This window comes from Oncorhynchus kisutch, linkage group LG23, assembly GCF_002021735.2.
Source record: "Oncorhynchus kisutch isolate 150728-3 linkage group LG23, Okis_V2, whole genome shotgun sequence".
Taxonomy (NCBI): domain Eukaryota; kingdom Metazoa; phylum Chordata; class Actinopteri; order Salmoniformes; family Salmonidae; genus Oncorhynchus; species Oncorhynchus kisutch.
This window is the reverse complement of record NC_034196.2, coordinates 20263381-20285775: the sequence shown is the minus strand read 5'-3', so window position 1 is coordinate 20285775 and position 22395 is coordinate 20263381. Positions and strand designations below refer to the sequence as shown.

General features: G+C 43.2%; 1 pseudogene; it reads right to left on the bottom strand.

Annotated features, from left to right (window-relative positions):
- Positions 1-10512: 10512 nt before the first annotated feature.
- On the bottom strand, positions 10513-22199 carry LOC109879874 (argininosuccinate synthase-like; annotated as a pseudogene).
- Between the last annotated feature and the right edge of the window lie 196 nt (positions 22200-22395).

Below are 22395 nucleotides of genomic sequence, written 5' to 3'. Positions count from 1 at the left end.
GTGCAGCATGTTGCCTCAATTAGCCTAGCTAGCTAGATTCTCTAGGCTACTCCAGTCAAGACAGGCACGGTTATATGGGATGATGGATAACATTGCGGCTGCAACAAGTTAGCTAGTCTTGGCTGTAGCCGAGTTGCCTTGGCTAACGTTACTTTAGCTCTCTCTCCCTCTGTGTGCTCAGCTCGCTCCCATCTCACACATACCTGCCCCTCCGCAGCTGCAGCAGTAGACTTTGAGCATCTCTCCCTCGCACAGCAATGCTAAGGTTATTTATTCAATACACCTTTATTTATCATCATTGCCTTACCTCTGGACTTCATCCCGATGAAGCAATTCTCCACGATGTCGATCCTCCCAACTCCATGCCTCCCTCTGAGACCACAATTTGTTAGCAAAGTTTCTCACTAAGTACAGTAGTCATTTCTGTATTCTCGCCTGAATGCACCCACACTTCGCTTAAAACACTGCAGTAAGACAGTAAAGGAATCTCAATCTCATTGTAAATTAAGAGTAAAACAGAGGTAAGAGAAAGTCAGACTCACCCCATCTCATTGAGGTAGGAGAAGAGGTCCAGCGGTGTGCCCTTGGACTTGCCCTCCTTGAAGTGGGTCACCTTGATGGGAACACCTGTATGGGTTGGATTGGAAGTCAGACAGTCAGTCACGGTATCAGCCTAGAGACATAATGCTGTACTACATAGGGCTGGCACAAATATCGTATAACTGACAATTGTGGACAATAACTGAACTGAAAAGAATAATCGTCTTAGACAGAGCCTTTAGAAAGTATACACACCCCTTGACTTTCTCCACATTTTGTTGTGTTACAGCAGGAATTTAAAATGGATCAATTTGAGATTTTTTTGGGTACTGGCCTACACACAATATCTCAATGTCAAAGTGAAATTGTTTTTCAACATTTTTACAAATTAATAAAAAATGAAAAGCTGAAATGTCTTGAAAAAGGGAATTGCTTTGCCACATGATGAGTACAAAGTCACAATCAGTTGCATGGACTCTGTGTGCAATAATAGTGTTAACATAATTTTTGAATGACTACCTCATCTCTCTACCCTACACATATAATTATCTGTAAGGTCCCTCAGATGAGAAGGGAATTTCAAACATTGATTCAACCACAAAGACAAATGGCACCTAATGGTAAATTGGTAAAAATAAAAAAAAGCAGACATTGAATATTTCTTTGAGTGAGCATGGTTAAGTTATTAATTACACTTTGGATGTTGAATCAATACACCCATTCATGTGGCAAAGCAATTCCCTTTTTGTCCTGAATATGAAGTGTTATGTTTGGGGCAAATCCAATACAACACATTTCTGAGTACCACTCTCCATATTTTCAAGCATTTTCAAGGCTGTATCATGTTATTGGTATTATTTTAATCGTTAAGGACTGGGGAGTTTTTCAGTATAAAAAAGAAACGGAATGGAGCTAAGCAGAGGCAAAATCCTAGAGGAAAACCTGGTTGTCTGCTTTCCACCAGACACTGGGCGATTAAGTCAAAGGCCAAATCTACACTGGAGTTGCTTACCAAAGAAGACAGTGAATGTTCCTGAGTGGCAGAGTTACAGTTTTGACTTAAATCTACTTAAATCTATGGTAAGACCTGAAAATGGTTGTCTAGCCAATGATCAACAACCAAATTTGATAGAGCCTGAAGAATCGTGAAAATAATAAAAAATAATTGCACAATCCAGGTGTGGAAAGCTCTGAGAGACTTACCCAGAGACTCACAGCTGTAATATCTGCCAAAGGTGATTCTACAATGTATTGACTCAGGGGTGTGAATACTTATGTAAATTTGATATTTTTCCACTTAATTTTCAGTTACATTTGCAAAAATGTCCAAAAAGATATTTTCACTGACATGAGATATTGATTGCAGATGGTTGAGACATGTTATCCATTTAAAATTTAGACTAACACAGCATGTGGCATAAGTCAAGGGGTATGAATTATTTCTTAAAGCACTTTAGGAGAAGGGAGATTCAACATTATATTCAAGTAGATAGTTTACCCAATAGCAGTTTTTTGTTTTTACATGAAGTTGGTCATCATTTTACGAGCAGAATGGCAATGGTCAGGAGGAGAAGCTTAATTTTCCAAAAGCTCTAAACAGTCAAAATCAGTTGTCACTAAAGCTGTGTTTTATAAATTACTTATGTTATGAATCATTTTCAAAGAAGCATTTGATGCATTACAAGTTCAAAAATGACAATGACCATTTGCATGACAATGAACCATTACCCCAAATAATAATAATCCTAAGAACCCTATTACAGTAAGGGAATTCATCTGAACAATACTGTTCTCTGACAGTTTCACATCTGATCTTGTCACATTCTGCACTTGGACTCAAAGCTCATTTTGTATTTGGACTTGGGCTGTATTTGGGCTAGAGTTAAACTAGTTTCCAATATATTGCACTTGGATGGATCTGATAATCAATTTATATGGGCAAAATTGTCATTACATTTCCATGTACACCTACTAGTTTAATGTTCACTAAAAACAAACTGAAGAGACTGATACCCAGGCACTGAACACAGTTGGAGGGAAATGAAAGTGGAAGTGGAAAAAGGAAGATTTGGATGTGGGGGAATGTGGAGGAAGGAGTGAGGTGAGGGGAAGGGTGTTAATGGTAGAATACTCCAATGGGATGTGGTGAGAAGTACTAATACATTCAAAAGCCCTGGTCTTTTGAAAGCTGTGAATTTGCAGGCGGGCCCTTTCCTAATTGAATTACACACCCTGGCTTTGTGTCACCCATACCTTTTCTACCAATAGCCTCGCACTGCAGAGCGTGTGTGTGTGTGTGTGTGAAACGCATGGGATATTCCATCAACCATTCCTAATGAGCGTGCGCGCACACACACGCCTAGGTGCTCGCCAATCAACCCCACCACCAACCTTTTATACAAAGAGACTACTAAACCGATTATATAAATCATTGTCATTTACTTGGGGGGGGGGGGGGGGGGGGACATGGAGGATAGAAGAAAAAAAATCTGCTGATGGTCACTCCTCCATCCATCCGGCACTCATTAACATTTAGCATGCTTGCAGTTGCCAATCAAGTCCCGGCGAAAAAGCAGCACTCCTGGTTGTCTTTCAATGGGCCCCAATGTAAGCACTGTTGGAATGACATGTAAAGGACTTGACAAAATATTTTTAGACAAGGGCTTTGTCACTCGCCCATTCCCATGTCGCGGGAATCCTCGGTCCCTGAGGAAAAATCTGAGCCGTAGAGTGTACACGTATAATGCTCCAACAATGCCTCCTGATCCCCCAAATAGTTAATAATTAGATAAAAAATTCAAATAAATTAAGTAAGGGTGTGAACACTGGAGCCGGGCCCGGGCTCTCTTCCTCCTCTACTCCATCTCACCGGGTCTATCATTCACTGGGCCTTTCTTTTCCCTGCCTGCCCTTTTCTTCAGCACTGAAGTGAACAGTGCAAAGAATAGGACAGCAGACACAGTTGTAGGAAAAATTACAGCTTTACATTTTTCCTCTCTCTTTTTCCTTTCCCCCTCTTTCAATGAAAGGAAGAGGGATAAAAAAAGAGAACTGCTGCTGAAGAAAAAAGTTTAGTCGTGAAAATTATTTTTAATCAGTGAGAAAGCCTGGTGAAAAAAGGCTGGTGGGAGATGCAAAGATGGAGGAGAATGAAATTAAACATTCTTGCGCGATCTTGTGAGGAGGAGAAGTAAGCTAGAGCCTTTGTGTGAGCCACTAAAACAGCTTTTGTAATTGTCACTCAGTAAGGGGAGAGAAAATAACTATGAAAACATATTGCAAATGAGCAGGGCCGAGGTGAAACAAGGTTATACGATGACATCACAGTTTCATATTCCCATTACCAGTTTCATTGTTTTCTGAACCTTTTTTCAAAGGAGGATTTTAGTTGTCCATAAATTTTATCATTGCCTCACTTTAAATTTTTTATTTTTTACATTTCAGATAAATCTCAAATAAACCTCACACACCTTCAGTCGCATAAAACAGCACCCAGATACAAACGTAAATCACAGTTGATACCTGCACCCCCTTTATATGTTCCTCTCTGAACTGCTTCGGTGTCATAGTAACATCAACTGTCACTGGTCATCACCATAATCAGAGGCTAATGTCCTGCCATGTCCTTTGAAGTCCCAGCAGGCCTCAGTGGACAGTAGCCCCATCTATGCACATTGACACTTGTAACCAGGATCTAGACTTGAGGCATATGTGGTTCTTGCCCCAGGATGGGATGTGCGTCTCTTTTCTGTGACTGTGCAAACATGTGACACTCTCATCTGTTTAGCCCTGTAGTGACATCCAAATGGGTGTCAGTCGGTTGTATTAGCTGGTTTAATGATTCTGGACCCTCCATGCCCTCAGGCAGGCTGCTTTAGTTTAGACACAGTCAGTCCCAGAGTGTGGGGCTGGGCTGTCCTAGGTCTGGGTGGGCTACAGCAGCCCTACTCAGCAAATTGGATGTAGTCTATCACAGTGCCATCCGTTTTGTCACCAAAGCCCCATATACTACCCACCACTGCGACCTGTATGCTCTCGTTGGCTGGCCCTCTCTACATAGTCATCGCCAAACCCACTGGCTCCAGGTCATCTATAAGTCTTTGCTAGATAAAGCCCTGCCTTATCTCAGCTCACAGGTCTCCATAGCAACACCCACCCGTAGCACGTGCTCCAGCAGGTATATTTCACTGGTCATCCCCAAAGCCAACACCTCCTTTGGCTGCCTTTCCTTCCAGTTATCTGCTGCCAATGACTGGAACGAATTGCAAAAATCACTGAAGCTGGAGACTTAAATCTCCTTCTCTAACTTTAAGCATCAGCTGTCCGAGCAGCTTACCGATCACTGTACCTGTACACAGCCCATCTGTAAATAGCACACCCAACTCTCTCATCCCCATATGTTATTGATATTGTTCCCCTCTTTCCACTGGGATTCTCTGCCTCTAACCCTATTACAGGGGCTGAGTCACTGGCTTACTAGGGCTCTTTCATACCGTCCCTAGGAGGGGTGCGTCACCTGAGTGGGTTGAGTCACTGATGTGATCTTCCTGTCTGGGTTGACGCCCCCCCCCTTGGGTTGTGCCGTGGCGGAGACCTTTGTGGGCTATACTCGGCCTTGTCTCAGGATGGTAAATTGGTGGTTGAAGATATCCCTCTAGTGGTGTGGGGGCTGTGCTTTGGCAAAGTGGGTGGGGTTATATCCTTCCTGTTTGGCCCTGTCTGGGGGTGTCCTCGGATGGAGCCACAGTGTCTCCTGAACCCTCCTGTCTCAGCCTCCAGTATTTATGCTGCAGTAGTTTAGGCTAAGGTCAGTTTGTTATATCTGTCCTCCTGTCCTATCCGGTGTCCTGTGTGAATTTAAGTATGCTCTCTCTAATTCTTTCTTTCTCTCTCTCTCTCTCGGAGGACCTGAGCCCTAGGACCATGCCTCAGGACTACCTGACATGATGACTCCTTGCTGTCCCCAGTCCACCTGGCAGTGCTGCTGCTCCAGTTTCAACTGTTCTGCCTGTGATTATTATTATTTGACCATGCTGGTCATTTATGAACATTTGAACATGGCCATGTTCTGTTATAATCTCCACCCGGCACAGCCAGAAGAGGACTGTAATACACACAAAATAACATTCACATTTTACTGGGACATTTGATGCTCTTCATTTAACTTACTATGTGACCATGAAAAGATTCAGTTGAGAACATAGCAGACACTGTGGGACTAAATACATGGCCAAAAGTATGTGGACACCTGCTCATCGAACATCTCATTCCAAAATCATGGGCATTAATATGAAGTTGGTCCCCCACTTTTCTGCTATAACAGTCTCCATTCTTCTGGGAAGGCTTTCCCCTAGATGTTGGAACATTGCTGCGGGGACTTGCTTCCATTCAGCCACAAGAGCATTAGTGAGTTCATGCAGGCCAGTCAAGTTCTTCCACACAGATCTCGACAAACCATTTCTGTATGGACCTCGCTTTGTGCAAGGGGCATTGTCATGCTGAAACAGGAAAGGGCCTTCCCCAAACTGATGCCACAAAGTTGGAAGCACAGAATCATATAGAATGTCATTATATAGTGTAGCATTAAGATTTCCCTTCACTAGAACTAAGGGGCCTAGCCCGAACCATGAAAAACCGCCCCAGATCATTATTCCTTCTCCACCAAACCTTACAATTGGCACTATGCATTTGGGCAGGTAGCGTTCTCCTGGCATACGCCAAACCCAGATTCATCTGTCGGACTGCCAGATGGCGAAGGGTGATTCATCACTCCAGAGTCCAATTGCTGGGAGTTTTACACCACTCCAGCCGACGCTTGGCATTGCGTATGATGATCTTAGGTTTGTGTGAGGCTACTCGGTTATGAAAACCCATTTAATGATGCTCCCGACTAACAGTTCTTGTGCTGACGCTGCTTCCAGAGGCAGTTTGGAACTCGGTAGTGAGTGTTGCAACCGAAGACAGATGATTTTTATGCGCTTCAGCACTCAGCAGTCCCATTCTGTGAGCTTGTGTGGCCTACCACGTTGCGGCTGAGCCATTGTTGCTCCTAGACGTTTCCACTTCACAATAACAGCACTTACAGATGACCGGGGCAGCTCTAGCTACCTTTTTGGAAATGTGGCATCCACGTTGAAAGTCACTGAGCGCTTCAGTAGGGATCATTGTACTCCTGAAAGATGGAAACAAATAGATGTTAAAATGCTGTCACGATCTGAGAGAAAAAGACAAATCAAATGTCCTATTTTTCTCCTCTATTTGGTTTAATTTCCCTACGTGGCCCTTCACCGCAGGGGAGGGGGAGAGAGAGCGAGAAAGAGAAGACCCAAATTCACTAAAAAGATGACACCTGCTACTATGACAGGATGTACTCAAGCGACTGCAACACTCAATATTCACCAGCTGTCTGGAAAGTCCGAATAAATCTCCCAATTCTGTCAACCAGCCTCCCCATACACTTCTCCACATCTTCTGGACTTGACTTTCTGACTGACAATTTCTCTTTTATTTATTTTCAGATGAACAGCAACAATCCACACCTCCTATCCTGAGAGCACTATGAAGTTGTAGGAGCTGTCGTTTTCCAGTTGGGGGGAGTTGGTGGAGAAGGACATGAATAATCGGGCTGACACCCCAGCAAATTACCCCACATTACAACCAGATGATGGCCAATGTCCCCTGAGCTGAGGCAAATTGCAGGGGAACTATGCAAAATAACCACTGGGTGCATTTAAATGGAAACCTTTACCAGACAAAAAAAATCAGCATACAATAACTAATCTCTCTCAGCCGCAGAAAGAGATTGCACACATTTCCCGACGTGTGCAATCGCTTCTTTCCTTTTAACTAAACACCAAAATTTACTTTGAAGGCTCCCATCTCTCCCTTTTATTTTCTGCCTCAGCGCCCAAGATGACGACAAAATGAGGAAGGACAAGTGGGGCAGAATGACTCCACTAAAAACCAATTTAATGCATAGTCTTAAAGTGGACAGAACCAAGGAAGATGGCATGAACCAAAGACTGATTAGGCCTAGCTCTGTGACAGTGGGTATGGTATCTATAGTTTGTCGTTACTATAGTGGCCTAGAGTTTCCTTACCTACTACAGCGGTTTAAAGCCTGCACAATCCTAACCAATGAAGAGATAGTGTTTCTGCCAGCTAGAGTTCACTATGATAAAGATGTGTTATCCTTCTTACCTACAGAACTTAAACAGAAACAACATCACATGGAATATCAAACATGCATGCTCACGAAACGCGAGTGAATGAAATTGAGAGAGAGATAAATGGAAAGCGAGGGAATAGTTACCAGTGCCTAGAGATCAATGCATTTAAATTCCCACCCCCCGCAGGTGCATCTGGCCCTGAAAGAGAGGAAAAGGTAGAAATGGAGCAAGAGAAAGAGGGATAAAAAGAGAGCGGGAGCGAATTGGTGGCAAATGGGGCATGAAGCGCTGAAATCATGTCGCTGTCCAGTCCTGCCATATTGTTGTGGAAGCATGAACTTAAAGCAAGTAAATTTCTATCTTTCCACATGTTAGCTGCCTCATTGCATTTCAATCGAGTCCAATGGGGTCCAAAGAAAAGACAGGTGGGGAGAGATGGGGGGGGGCAACAACAAAAAAAATTGGCCCACTGGTTTGGAACTGACACATAAATAACCATGTCTCAATTCTGGCCTTGTCTTTAAAATTGCATTTGCAAACATGGCACATTGAGATGAGAGAATGGATTACATCTGACATTTGTGTACTATTTGTCATGTTTAACTCCCAGACCCAGCTCCATTATCTGTCTACTGCAGCTATTCCCGAACTTGGGTGGGGGTACGCCAAATTAAATGTGATTCACATTTTTTTTTTATTAACAATTTCAAACAGTCCATTTATATTTTCCAATAGGCGTATACATTTGGGTGAGTTTTTTTTAATCGCCTGAGTAGCCTCGTTTCACTGCCAAAAATACAATTAAACCATCTATTGTTCAATGAAAAAACAACAAAGTCAAGTACAGGTAGCCTAGTCAAATAATTAACATCCAATCACATTAACCGTTACTCTCTCGCAGGAGAGAGTGCACTTCTAACAACGCATAATCTCATACGGGAGCAGAAACCGGGCATAATACATGCAAATTACTAAATTATTACACTCTGTTCAATTTAAAAGGATCCATAGCACGCCCTGCTTAATGTATTCAAATCCCTTTACCACTTTTATCTCCCCCACCATAAATATTTCAATGTATTTAATTCCATTGATAAATTCATTGTGAACATAAATGGGACTAAACCCATGAATGAAATCAATTACACAATATTGTCATACTATACATCACTATGCTATTGAGTTGTTTATTTCAGGCTGCATTTCTCCACAGGGTGAGCTGTGGAGAGAGAAAAGCCAGTGTTACAGTCCTGCCCCTCCACTCCCTCGCCTCCCTGACACCCCGTCCCCCGGGACGATCATCTGTCTGCCTGCCACCTTTGTCACCAGTAACAGTAAAGTACATTCTGGTGTCACGGTGAAATGGATCCCTCCCACATTTCAGCCTGCGGCAGCGCAACCAGGGACACTGGTCCCCCAAGAGTCTGGGGGACCCAGGAGGCTCAGCTGGGCGCTCTGCCCTTCCCCTTCCCCCGGCTTCCATGAAATCGGGAATTACGCGAGCCATTTGACGACAAGTCAGTGTCTGTGTGTCCCAGGCTCTTTCCAGGCCTGGCAAGGGTGAGAAGAGACAATCAAGGAAGGATGTGGTTTGGGTCATCAAGGGTAACCTTCATGTTGCGTCATGATCCCTGAACCCCGTAAGAGATCAAACCATTTCTGTCCCCACTGTGGGCTCAGGGTTTGGTTTGTCTGTGCTGGAGCTAATGAAAGATATTGGGGGGACTCTGTGCTCTCCACTATGTCCACTATATATCAATGGACTCTCCTATCAGCTATTGCTTTATACAAATTACAACACAATGATAAAACAGTCATATCTATACTGTCAACAAAATTAACATGAAACAGGGATGATTAACATGAAACAGGCAGGTTGACTTGAGAGAAGTGTTGATTACAAGAAGGACAAAGGATTGGATAGATACTGTATGGTCAATGACATAGATTAGCTGACAATATGTGAACCTAGGACCAGTGTATCCCATCCTGCTACTCTTGAGGTGCTCCCTCTTCTGATTTAGAGACAGCAGGAGGTTGTGAGAGTAACAACCGTTTTAATATGGCACTGGGGCGAATGGTGAGCTGTGTTGGGTTAAGTGCCATCAACGTCCTGTGTGATTACTCAGCCTGCTCATTCATTGACACTGTATTAGGATCAAGATCTTACCTTGGGATTTTCCAGTATTCCAGACTCGTAGCTGTTAAAACAGACAATGAGAGGGATGCTGGTGAACACATTCATTGCCTTTGTCATTCTACAGGATATAGCTAGAAAATTACAAAAAAGGGCCGTCCGAACACTGAATCCCCCAAAAACATTTCCACTGCATTCCAGCCCTGTCACAAAAGGACCAGCTGACATCATGTCAGTATTTCTCATGTTAACACAGGTGTGAGTGTTGACGAGGACAAGGCTGGAGATCACTCTGTCATGCTGATTGAGTTTGAATAACAGACTGGAAGCTTCAAAAGGAGGGTAGTGCTTGGAATCATTGTTCTTCCTCTGTCAACCATGTTTACCTGGGCGCGGCAGGATAGCCTAGTGGTTAGAGCGTTGGACTAGTAACCGAAAGGTTGCAAGTTCAAACCCCCGAGCTGACAAGGTACAAATCTGTCGTTCTACTCCTGAACAGGCAGTTAACCCACTGTTCCTAGGCCGTCATTGAAAATAGGAATTTGTTCTTAACTGACTTGCCTAGTTAAATAAAGGTACAAGCATTTCGCTACACTCGCATTAACATCTGCTAACCATGTGTATGTGACAAATAAAATTTGATTTAAATAAAAAAATAAAAATCTGATCATTGCCCTGAAAGAGACAGATAACCATTCAGCCAAAAAACACTAGGAACACTACTAGCAAAGACAGAGATCATTATGGGGAATAGGACAGGTAGTCTCACACATCCAAGAATAGTTTAGGTTAAAAACACTTCCAAAGGTTGAAAAAGCATACAAAACTTCCAGTGAGAGACCAGTCACTGTTAGTTGAAATCTCAATTAAGTGGCATTTGTCTCCATCTACAGTTGGAGCAGGGACACTACATCTCCTCAAAGTTCAGTCTCCCAACAGCATTTTGTTACAGTCCTTGTGCACGTGAAGGCGGTCTACCAGAGGCGGGAAAATAGGAATCTGCTCTATTTTTGCGATATCTGCTCCAGAGTTCCGCTTCCTGTCTGGAAAGCACTTAAAGGGATACTTCAGGATTTTGTCAATGAGGCCCTTTATCTACTTCCCCAGAGTCAGATGAACTCCTGGATACCATTTTTGTCTCCATGTCCAGTATGAAGGAAGTTAGATGTACACTGAACAAAAATATAAAATGCAACATGCAACAATTTCAAAGACTACTGAGTTACAGTTCACATAAGAAATTCCGTCAATTAAAATAAATGAAATTAGGCCCTAATCTATGAATTTCACATGACTGGGAATACAGATATGCTGATACCTTAAAAAAAAGTTGGGGCGTTGATCAGAAAACCAGTCAGTGTCTGGTGTGACCACCATTTGTGCCATGCAGCACGACATCTCCTTCACACAGAGTTGATCTGGCTGTTGATTGTGGCCTGTAGAATGTTGTCTGACTCCTCTTAAATGGCTGTGCGAAGTTCCTGGATATTGGTGGGAAATGGAACGTGGTGTCGTACACGGCGATCCAGAGCATCCCAAACATGCTCAAAGGGTGACATGTCTGGTGAGTATGCAGGCCATGGACGAACTGGGAAATTTTCAGCTTCCAGGAATTGTGTACAGATCCTTGCAACAGGGGGCCGTACAATATCATTCTGAAACATGAGGTGATGGCGGCAGATGAATGAAATGACAATGGGCCACAGGATCTCGTCAGGGTATCTCTATGCATTAAAATTGACATCGTTAAAATGCAATTGTGTTTGTTGGCCCGTAGCTTATGCCTGCCCATACAATAACCCCACCATGGGGCTCTCTGTTCACAATGTTGACATCAGCAAACCGCTCGATGCCCACACGACGCCTGGTACAGTTGAAACCTGGATTTATCCGTGACGAGCACACCTCTCCAGAGTGCCAGTGGCCATAGAAGGTGAGTTGAAGTCTGTTATAACACCGAACTGCAGTCAGGTCAAGACCCTAGAGAGAAGGACAAGCATGCAGATGAGCTTCCCTGAGACGTTTTCTGACAGTTTGTGCAGAAATCCTTCAGTTGTGTAAACCCCCAATTTCATCTGCTGTCCAGGTGGCTGGTCTCAGACGATCCCGCAGGTGAAGAAGCCTGATGTGGAGATCCTGGGCTGGTGTGGTTACACGTGGTCTGCGGTTGAGGCCATTTGGACATATTGCCAAATTCTCTAAAACGACGTTGGAGGCGGCTTATGCTAGAGAAATTAACATTCAATTTTCTGGCAATCACGCTGCAGTCAACATGCCAATTTTTACAATGACAAACATCCAAAATCAATATTCTAAAATGAACTTGGAGCAATGTAAACAATATGCTCATGGATTCACTTAGCCTTTCCGGCCTCTTTTCTGCTCTCTCCTTGTTGATTGATCCCTCACCTTTCCCGTGGCACCATGGGACACATACTGGGCGCCCTCCTGGCGTGCTATCTGGACCTGACGGCGGGCAATGCAGGGCCGTGCCACCGAGGTGCCCAGCAGGTAGCAGTCCTCATAGATGGCGGTGGCCTGGACCGACGGCCAGATGAATCGTCCACAAACTCTGCCCTCAGGTCCTCAATGAACACATATACTTTGAGGGAGGTTACACTTGAACAGTTCATCTTAAAGTCTATAACTCTGTCATTAATAAGTAATAAACAGTCATGAAGGCTGATGTCAGTTGAGTTTATTGAAATTGATTCATGATATGTATGGCTTGATAACTAGTTGGCTACAGCACATAGGCTACAGTACAGGACCATGCTATAACATCATCAATATTTCAAATGCTCCCTTGACAATCCTAAAACAAACACTGTCAACTTAGTTAACCTGCAATGGCTTTGCTTTGACACATTTTTGCTTGCAAATCTTCATGGCAAAAGTAAGGCAGAAGGAGTAGAAGAGTGCGGACCTCTGTCAGTGTAAGCTGATGAGAAGACGACGACCCAGATGGCATATCCTGTCATATCTTTGCTTACAATCATAATATGATTTGCCTGCTTAATTGTTTTCCCATACCCTTGTGACCCAGATGTCAGGACACATAATTCTAAGCCTCAGGAACTGACAATTCAACCTTGAATTGACTCAGCCTGCTCAACATCACTCTCTGTACCCAAAGTAGCAAATGTCTCACTGTTCTCATTGTTCAATTGAAATTTGTATCAGTTTCATATCAACCAACGTCTGTAATGATGCATGTATACGTAACTCAGAATGACATCGTCTTGAGACTCTTATTATTAATCATCTCCTTTTAGACATGCTTTTTTTAGCCACCATGCTGTTGGCCTCGGCTTTTTAGCCTCTGGTGGTACCAACCTTTGATTTTCACAACTACCTGTACCCTAAAATCTCTGTATTCAAAATGTTTACTTTGACCGATCCTAATCTCCTCTTTGACCTTATCAAAATCAACTTTGCGATTGCAAAAATGAGGTCTACACTTAGACACTAACACAAGTCAGAACGGAATGCTCCAGCTGTGTCTTCCATACCACTATCCTACTTTGTCTTACTAATGTCATGACAGCTCAGGCTATTTACCTTCTTTTCTCTAAGACGCTCCACTTACTTCTTTGCAGCATCAAAGTCCCCTACTTGTCCAATATTAACCTGCAAGAGAGTTTTAGTTACAACTAGTTAACTGGTGCCTAAAATAGCATACCACAGCTGGTATGTGCTGTTCAGAGAAAAGTTTTTCAGTGAAAAGGGTACAAATTGGTCATGTTCCTTAAACTTCAATATCATGTTTACAAAAGCACTTAGTCAGGAAATCAGAGCCCTGGGTGCCATGACAACAGACATTGTCACAGCCTCAATCGAAAGCAAACCATGTCAACATCCCTATTACAGTCAAGAAACACGAGCAGACCAAAAACTCCATCTGTGCAACAAAGCTTTGCACAAAAACGCAATTAAATGGTTCATAATGAATTTACTGTATCCCATCTCCACATCATTTCCTGTGTCTTCATCCCTGGTCTGTCTCCCCAGAGACCTAAGTCATTGCTTGCTGCTGAAGTCCCAAAGCCCACCATTTTAACATTCAGATCACGTCCATTGAGCCGATGCAACTTGATGTGTGTAACGGCGTTCTTCGTTTGTTGAAAGAGAGTCGGACCGAAATGCAGCGTGGTGGTTACTCATGTCTTTAATGAAAAAAGTGACGGTACATGAAATAACGATAAATACAAAAAAAAAAAAAAAAAAACGGTACATGAAACCTAATACAGCCTATTTGGTGAACACTATACAAAGACAGGAACAATCACCCACGAAAGACAAAGCGAACTCAGGCTACCTAAATACGGTTCCCAATCAGAGGCAACGAGAAGCACCTGACTCTGATCAAGAACCGCCTCAGGCAGCCAAGCCTAACTAGACACACCCCTAAACCTAGCAATCCCAAATCCTATAAAACCCCAATACGAAACACAACACGTAAACCCATGTCACACCCTGGGGCCTGTTGCACAAAAGTAGAATTAAGACATCCGGGATAAATGACTCAGCTGAGCTCAATGAAGCCAAAACATGTGCGTCCAGGCTTAATTGGTTGCACAAAGACCAAGCCAGGATGAGCAGACACGGATTCATTAAGCCAGGTGAAACCAATCCTGGATAGGTGCGCGCTCACGGCTCACTCAAATAGACCCCGCCACAGATCACAGATTAACTGATTTACCATGGCAACTAGAGCCGCGTACTTTTCACCGTCGGAAGCACAAATCCTCATGGAGGCATACGAGGAGGTAAAAGATATAATTAAGAAGAAAGGCCACAGTGATAAAGCAAAGAGAAAAAGCGTGGCAAAGTATTGCAGACCGCCTGAATGCGTAAGTAGTGCACAATTACACACTCACCGCTCCGCTGAAACATCACAATTACAATTCAAATATTTAATTCACATCTCCAAAAATGCAGTTGTACTGTAATTATGAAACGGTTACATTTTTTATTGAAATGCACTGCAGATATGAGTGAAATTGTGTAAAGTAACTCCATCACACTGTATAAAGCTATGATACATTTTTTGATATTTTTACTGAAAACAAGACAAAAATACCAAGTAATTTTTTGCAGTGTGACTCCATTAAGTGTGTGTGTGTGTGTCTGTGTGTGTGTGTAGATTAAACATGAACGGGCCAAAACGGACATGGCAGCAGGTCAAAATCAAATACAAGAACATTCTGCAGAATGGTATGGTCCCTGACTAATATTTAACAAAGCACAAGCATATATTGTACCCAGAAGGTGCCTGCTCACACATTGTCTGTACTGTTTTAGCAGTGAAAAAGAATACCCACAGACAAGGCACGGGTGGTGGGTCACCAAAGGCGACCTTACCCCAGCAGAGGACATGGCCTTGGAGCTAAATAAAGGCAGGCCCGTCTTAGAGGGGATCCCTGGGGGGAAAGAGACGAGCATAGGTTCCTCCCAAGATGCCACCCGCTTCATTCAAGGTATGTCCTTCCATCTCTACATGGGATACAACCACATTCATATTGAATCAATTTGGACTGTCTGACTTTGGTTTACCTATTGCCTTGCAGTGTCTGGCAGCACTGTGTTCCTGTTAGAGCCACCAGCACAAGCACCAGACGATGCTGATCCAGTGAGTACTCCATCAAAGGCATACTGTAGGCCTGGCATGTCTTGTCTACTAGCTTCAATATGAATCCGATTAAATGTGATAGGGTGAAGGCCCCAGTGCAGCAGCAACAGCACATGATGGAGACGATGATGAGGAGGAGACCATCTCTCTGGATTCCAGAAGGCATGAGGTATCATGTTAAGACTGTGAAAGTACTATTTACTCTACAATGGTGAGGAGTCCTCATCAAAATCAAAAAATCGAATTTCTTTTACAGGACCCAGATGCTATACAGTGGGAAAAACAGCCTGGCAACATAGTGCGTATTAATAAAAGGACACCACATCCTGCCAAATTCCAGCTGCGCTAATTGTATTGTGTTCACAGAGCTCACAAGCTATCAGAAAGTTGTATGGCAACCACCTCCGGCGCCAAATAGAACTGGCAGACATAGACATTCAGTACAAGAAGAAAAAGATGGAAAATCTTGCACTGGAGTTCGAAATAAAAAAGAGGACAATTAGGAAACTGGACCTTGAAATAAAAAAACTTGAGAGGGAGGTGAGATATGCCTTCAATGTACACTGTATGCTAACTGTAACACAAATGTATTAATAATTATTTTTCTTTCCTTCCCCAGCTCCAAGAAGATGACACAGCTCAAAATAAAAATTAGGTATATTCTCGTAAAGTCAAGTGAGCCATGACATATGAGCTCTTATTGTGAGCACACAGGACGGTGGCATCTTTCTAAGGTTTTTTTTATTTTCCCAGCAATCAGTACAACCAAGTCATCGTTATAAGGCATCGCCCTCTTTTGCCCACCCCCCCAGCACCAGGTGTGGCCACTAGCCTATATGAAGGCCCAAAATTGTGTGTTCCTTTCTGCTCTGACAATGGCATGCCCATTCGTGCGAGATGTGGTGGATGAAGAAGCACTTGTGCTGAGGAGAGCCTTCAGGCGAGAAAGGGTCTTCAGGGACCGGTTGGACCCACTGGCCTTCCCTGATGACCATCTATATGAAAGATACAGGTTTTCTGCAGATGGCATCAGGTATCTATGCAGACTACTGGGTCCCAGGATTAAGCACCGCACTGCACGGAGCCATGCACTGAGTGTGGAGCAAATGGTTTGTGTGGCCTTGCGCTTTTTTGCTAGTGGAGCCTTCCTGTACTCAGTGGGGGATGCAGAACAGCTGAACAAGGCCACAATTTGCCGCACAATAAGGAGTGTGTGTCTGGCTATCAAAGCATTAGCAGATGTCTTCATCTCCTTCCCTGGCCACAGAAGACTCTGTGACATCAAAGAGGAGTTCTATAGGATTGCAGGTAAGAGGATCTACAAATTACAGGACAACTGTTAACACATAGTAGGATACTCATTACTTTGTGTGACAGGTTTCCCCAATGTCATTGGTGCAGTGGACTGCACACACATAAGGATAAAAGCCCCCTCAGGTGCCCATGAGGCCGATTTTGTGAATAGGAAATCCTTTCACAGCATTAATGTTCAGGTGAACATAACTTTTTGATATTGTCCATTGACGAACACTCTGCATTGCCAGTGATGTGCATTGATTGGTGTAATATTCCTCATCTTATGATTTCAGATGGTCTGCAATGCTGACTGTGTGATCAGCAATGTTGTGGCAAAATGGCCTGGCTCAGTCCATGACTCCAGAATCTTACGGGCCTCTGAAATCTATCAGTGCCTATCACAAGGTAAGCCACACAACCCCTATTTATAACCATCATGGCTGTGTCAAGAATATCACTGTGTTTATGAGGTAGTAATGATGAGATTTTGTGTTGACAGGTGAATTCTCTGGTGTGTTGCTGGGAGACAGGGGGTATGGCTGCCAGCCTTTTCTCCTGACACCTTTCACAGACCCCCAGGAAGCACAGCAGGCCTACAACCATGCCCATGCCAGGACCAGGGCCAGAGTTGAAATGACCTTTGGCCTCCTGAAGGCACGCTTTCACTGCCTTCACAAATTAAGGGTCAGCCCTGTTAGGGCATGTGATATTACTGTGGCTTGTGCTGTCCACCACAATGTGGCCTGCCTGAGGAAGGAGAGGGCCCCCAGAGTGCCACCAGCCATGGACTGGGACAATCCGGCAATCTTCCCTGATGACGACAGTGGTCGGCTGCTGAGGGACCAATATGTGTTGAATTATTTTAGTTAGTATGTGTGCTTTCAATTTTGGTTAAATATGTCCTGCGGTGGCAGAGGAATTTGGATTTTTTTGGGATCGTTTTTTTGACGAATTTGGCCTCTTATGATGTTTGTGCGGTATACTGTGTGTAATACAAGGCTGCAGGGAGGCTACTGCATCCATTCATTTGTCTGTTCAGTTGATGTGTATGGATTTGTCCTGCATTTATTTTAGTGTGCAGACATGCAGGGTGTGTTATATACAGACCTTTGAATGTGTATGTATCATTTTGTATAATATGCTTGGATTCTGTGCTTTCCATCTTGTAGAGTCACTGTGACTTCAGTTTCGAAAGGAGCTGATGGTTTACCTGCTTTGTTTTGTCCTTATTCAATAAAGGAACATAATGTTACACATTGTGTTTTTATATTCATATGGAATGTGTATTTGTTTATATGACAGAGTACTAGGGCCACACTGAAGAAAAAGGATAAAGTCATAAATTTATGAGGCTGGTTCTTTCTGCAGAAAAGCTACATATTGTTTTTACAGTTTTGATACTTATGACAATGTGATACTTAATATTCTGGCACATCAGCATGTCTTTGTTTATGAAACCATACTGAAGTACAATTTCACGAAATGCCCCACATCTGTCATTTTAACAACTGTCCTCCTTTAAAACAACTGGTTACGATATTATGACTTGTTTTTTTTCCCCTCTGTGGCCCTAATATTCTATCATTTTATATATAGCCTTATAGTCTATGGGAAACTGTAAATTATCTAATGATAGCAACATCATCTAAAAATCATTTTTTATCCAAAATCATTGAAATTAATGATCACAAAGGTTTAAATAATAACAGTGGGTCTAGTTATATGTGATAACAATGTATAGTGAGCAGTGAAATAACTATTGGTTTCCATTTGTGGTGACTGCTGACTGACATTAGGGATGAGATTAAATAGATCCTGGAATTTAGCCTGGTCTGGAGCAGGCTAGCTCCACAGAATAAATCTCCATGGTAATTTATACCATAACATATCCTCCTGCCCCCTATCCATCTTTAGTGCAACCGGATTACGGATCAATTGAGCCAGGATCACCAAGATATCCTGGCTTAATCCCTTATCCTAGTTTTGTGCAACAGGCCCCTGGCCTGACCAAAATATATAACGAAAACACAAAAACCTAAGACCAAGGCGTGACAGAGTGCTGCTCCATGAATATCATGGAGGGATTTCTGCTGAGATGAACCAAGTGTTTTTCTCTTTCTGGTAACTCATAAATGAAGACTTAACAAATCCAACCTAAGTATAATAGATAACAAGACATCTAAGGACAAGGGATTGGGTTACTGGGTCGAATCCCAGCTCATTTAGGAAAATGAAGTGCGGATTGAGCAGGCAACCGGAGGGCTCTTTGCTGTTGTGGTACCCTGGCTACCTCGCTTTAACAGTGTGAAGATAACGTGTGTGACTGTGAGAGCAAAGTCTTGCATCTAGCTTATCAAGTTTGAATACATTTCAATATTTGTAGCTACTTTAAGTAAATCCCTGCAGTCAACTTGTGCAATACGTCAGGAGATAAAGCAGATTGCGTTCTTCATTTCGCCTGTCACATTATTTTTCATTATGAAGTTTACCATCGATCCAGTCAGGAGCTCGTTGTAAACAGCACAACGGGAGAAAGCGGGAGCTGGTGAGTCCATAGCGTTCTATATCTAATCAGTGAGTCTCTCTGCTGTGTGTGCCAACATGAGATGATGAAGATACACTTGTATGCAATTCACTACTAAATGTTTGCCATCAGATATCTTATAACTGTTTAGGATGTGCTATACTCTCCAGCTGGGTATTTGATTAATTTTTAGTTGGCTAAGTAAGTGGCTGAATTTATAAACAGATGGGGTGTTAGCTTTCTGCCGTGTTTGAAAAGTCAAATAGTTGTGGATGAGTTCTGTACAGCTGCCATTTTCCCTCCAATGTTCTTCCCACTAGTGTGTTTCTCCTCATCTGTTCTTCTCCCTTCTGCACCGTGTACCCATGCTGCTCTTCCTTCAGACAAGCATGCATCGAGAGCACCGAGCATCGAGTTGCTTCACCGCCTGGTATGGCAACTGCTCGGCATCTGACCGTAAGGCGCTAGAGAGGGAAGTATGTAAGGCCCAGTACATCACTGGGGCCAAGCTTCTTGCAATCCAGGACCAATATACTAGGTGGTGTCAGAGGAAAGCCCATAAGATTGTCAGAGACTCCAGTCACCCAAGTCATAGACTTGCTACCGCACGGCAAGCTGTACCGGAGTGGCAAGTCTAGGGCCAAAAGGCTCCTTAACAGCTTCTACCCCCAAGCTATAAGACTGCTGAACAATTAATCAAATGGCCACCGGACTATAACATTGAACCCCCCCTCCACCCCCTCCATTTGTTTTGTACACTGCTGCTTCTCGCTGTTTATTATCTATGCAGAATCACTTCACCCCTACCTACATGTACAAATGACCTCTAACCTGTATATAGCCTCGTTATTTTTATGTTATTGTGTGACTTATTATTTTTCACTTTAGTTTATCTGGTAAATATTTTCTTAACTCTTCTTGAACTGCACTGTTGGTTAAGGGCCTGTAAGTAAGCATTTCACAGTAAGGTCTACACTGTTGGTTAAGGGCTTGTAAGTAAGCATTTCACAGTAAGGTCTACACTGTTGGTTAAGGGCCTGTAAGTAAGCATTTCACAGTAAGGTCTACACTGTTGGTTAAGGGCTTGTAAGTAAGCATTTCACAGTAAGGTCTACACTGTCGGTTAAGGGCTGTAAGTAAGCATTTCACAGTAAGGTCTACACTGTTGGTTAAGGGCTTGTCAGTAAGCATTTCACAGTAAGGTCTACACTGTTGGTTAAGGGCTTGTAAGTAAGCATTTCACAGTAAGGTCTACACTGTTGGTTAAGGGCTTGTAAGTAAGCATTTCACAGTAAGGTCTACACTGTTGGTTAAGGGCTTGTAAGTAAGCATTTCACAGTAAGGTCTACACTGTTGGTTAAGGGCTTGTAAGTAAGCATTTCACAGTAAGGTCTACACTTGTTGTATTCGACGCATGTGACACAAAAGTTTGATTTGATTTAATCACAATTTTGTTAATTTGCACAATTTATCTTGTTCACTTGTAAATGTCCACACTCACCAAAAATGGCTATTAGCTATACTAATTGTATTTGCATTCGGGTAAAAGACGACAAATGGGCTTTTTGTGCATTTTTAGCACCCCCTTACATGCCATGCCAGTAATACACGTAAATCCCGAGATGGCAGAAGAACAGCATGATGGTATGAAAATCTGGATCCCCGAAAGCCTTTTTTTTAACAAGCCATTGTGCTACATAACTATGCCTGTCTTTTTCTGCCTCTGTGGTCTTCGGACTGCTTGTTTTACAGAGTTTTTTTTCTTCACAACATAACACAAGAGAAGACATGCTTTGTGATTCAACAAGGAAAAACAGGTTACCATTGGTACAGTGCCAACCATTCTGTTCTCCATCCCAACACCAACAGGAGGCTCTACCCTTGCACCCCTTTCTGTTCTCCATCCCAACACCAACAGGAGGCTCTACCCTTGCACCCCTTTCTGTTCTCCATCCCAACACCAACAGGAGGCTCTACCCTTGTACCCCTTTCTGTTCTCCATCCCAACACCAACAGGAGGCTCTACCCTTGCACCCCTTTCTGTTCTCCATCCCAACACCAACAGGAGGCTCTACCCTTGCACCCCTTTCTGTTCTCCATCACAACACCAACAGGAGGCTCTACCCTTGCACCCCTTTCTGTTCTCCATCCCAACACCAACAGGAGGCTCTACCCTTGCACCCCTTTCTGTTCTCCATCCCAACACCAACAGGAGGCTCTACCCTTGCACCCCTTTCTTAAGCCAGCCACTGAATGAAGAATTCAGAACTATATTGTGTGCAGTTCTGAACTGGCCTAAGGGCAAAAAGTTAACCCAGCCAGTTTTGCACAAGCATTATGCAGACAGATAGCACTTTTGTGGGTGTTAACACACTGGGATCCCGAGTGGCACAGCGGTCTAAGGCACTGTATCTCAGTGCAATAGGTGTCACTGCAGTCCCTGATTCAAATCCAGGCTGCATCACATCTGTCTGTGATTGGGAGTCCCATAGGGCGTTGCACAATTGGCCCTGTACTGTCCAGGTTTGGCTGGGGTAGGCTGTCATTGTAAATAAGACATTTTTCTTAACTGACTTGCCTAGTTGAATAAAAAAACACATTGCTCTGCAAAATTAATCCATTCTTTCTAGAACTGCGTCAAATGAACAATCATTGGGGTTTCAGTTTCCAGGACACTAATGACATACCTAATAGGTTGATGTACAATAAACAAGAGCACCCCACCAACTGGATGGCTGTGTGCTGACCAACCCCAAGTTATATCGCACACACACACGCTTGTCCAACAGATACTTTCTTGGGCTTACCAAGTATGTGATGACATCATATCCTTCTTCCTTCAACCACACCAAGATAAAGGAGGTGTCCACTGTAGGCCAGAATCACTGTGCCTTTAGACATGATGATGTGCTTTTAGACATATCTGGGGGCAAATTATAAAAAATAAAATACATAATTTTTAATGTAGAAAATACATTGGAGTCATACAATATCAATGCGTCCATACCAATTGAATTACTCCAAGCTTCATCATAACATGACTGTCTCCAAACCATCTTCTATCCCAGCAGAATAAACTCCCTGGTGAAGGAAGTTT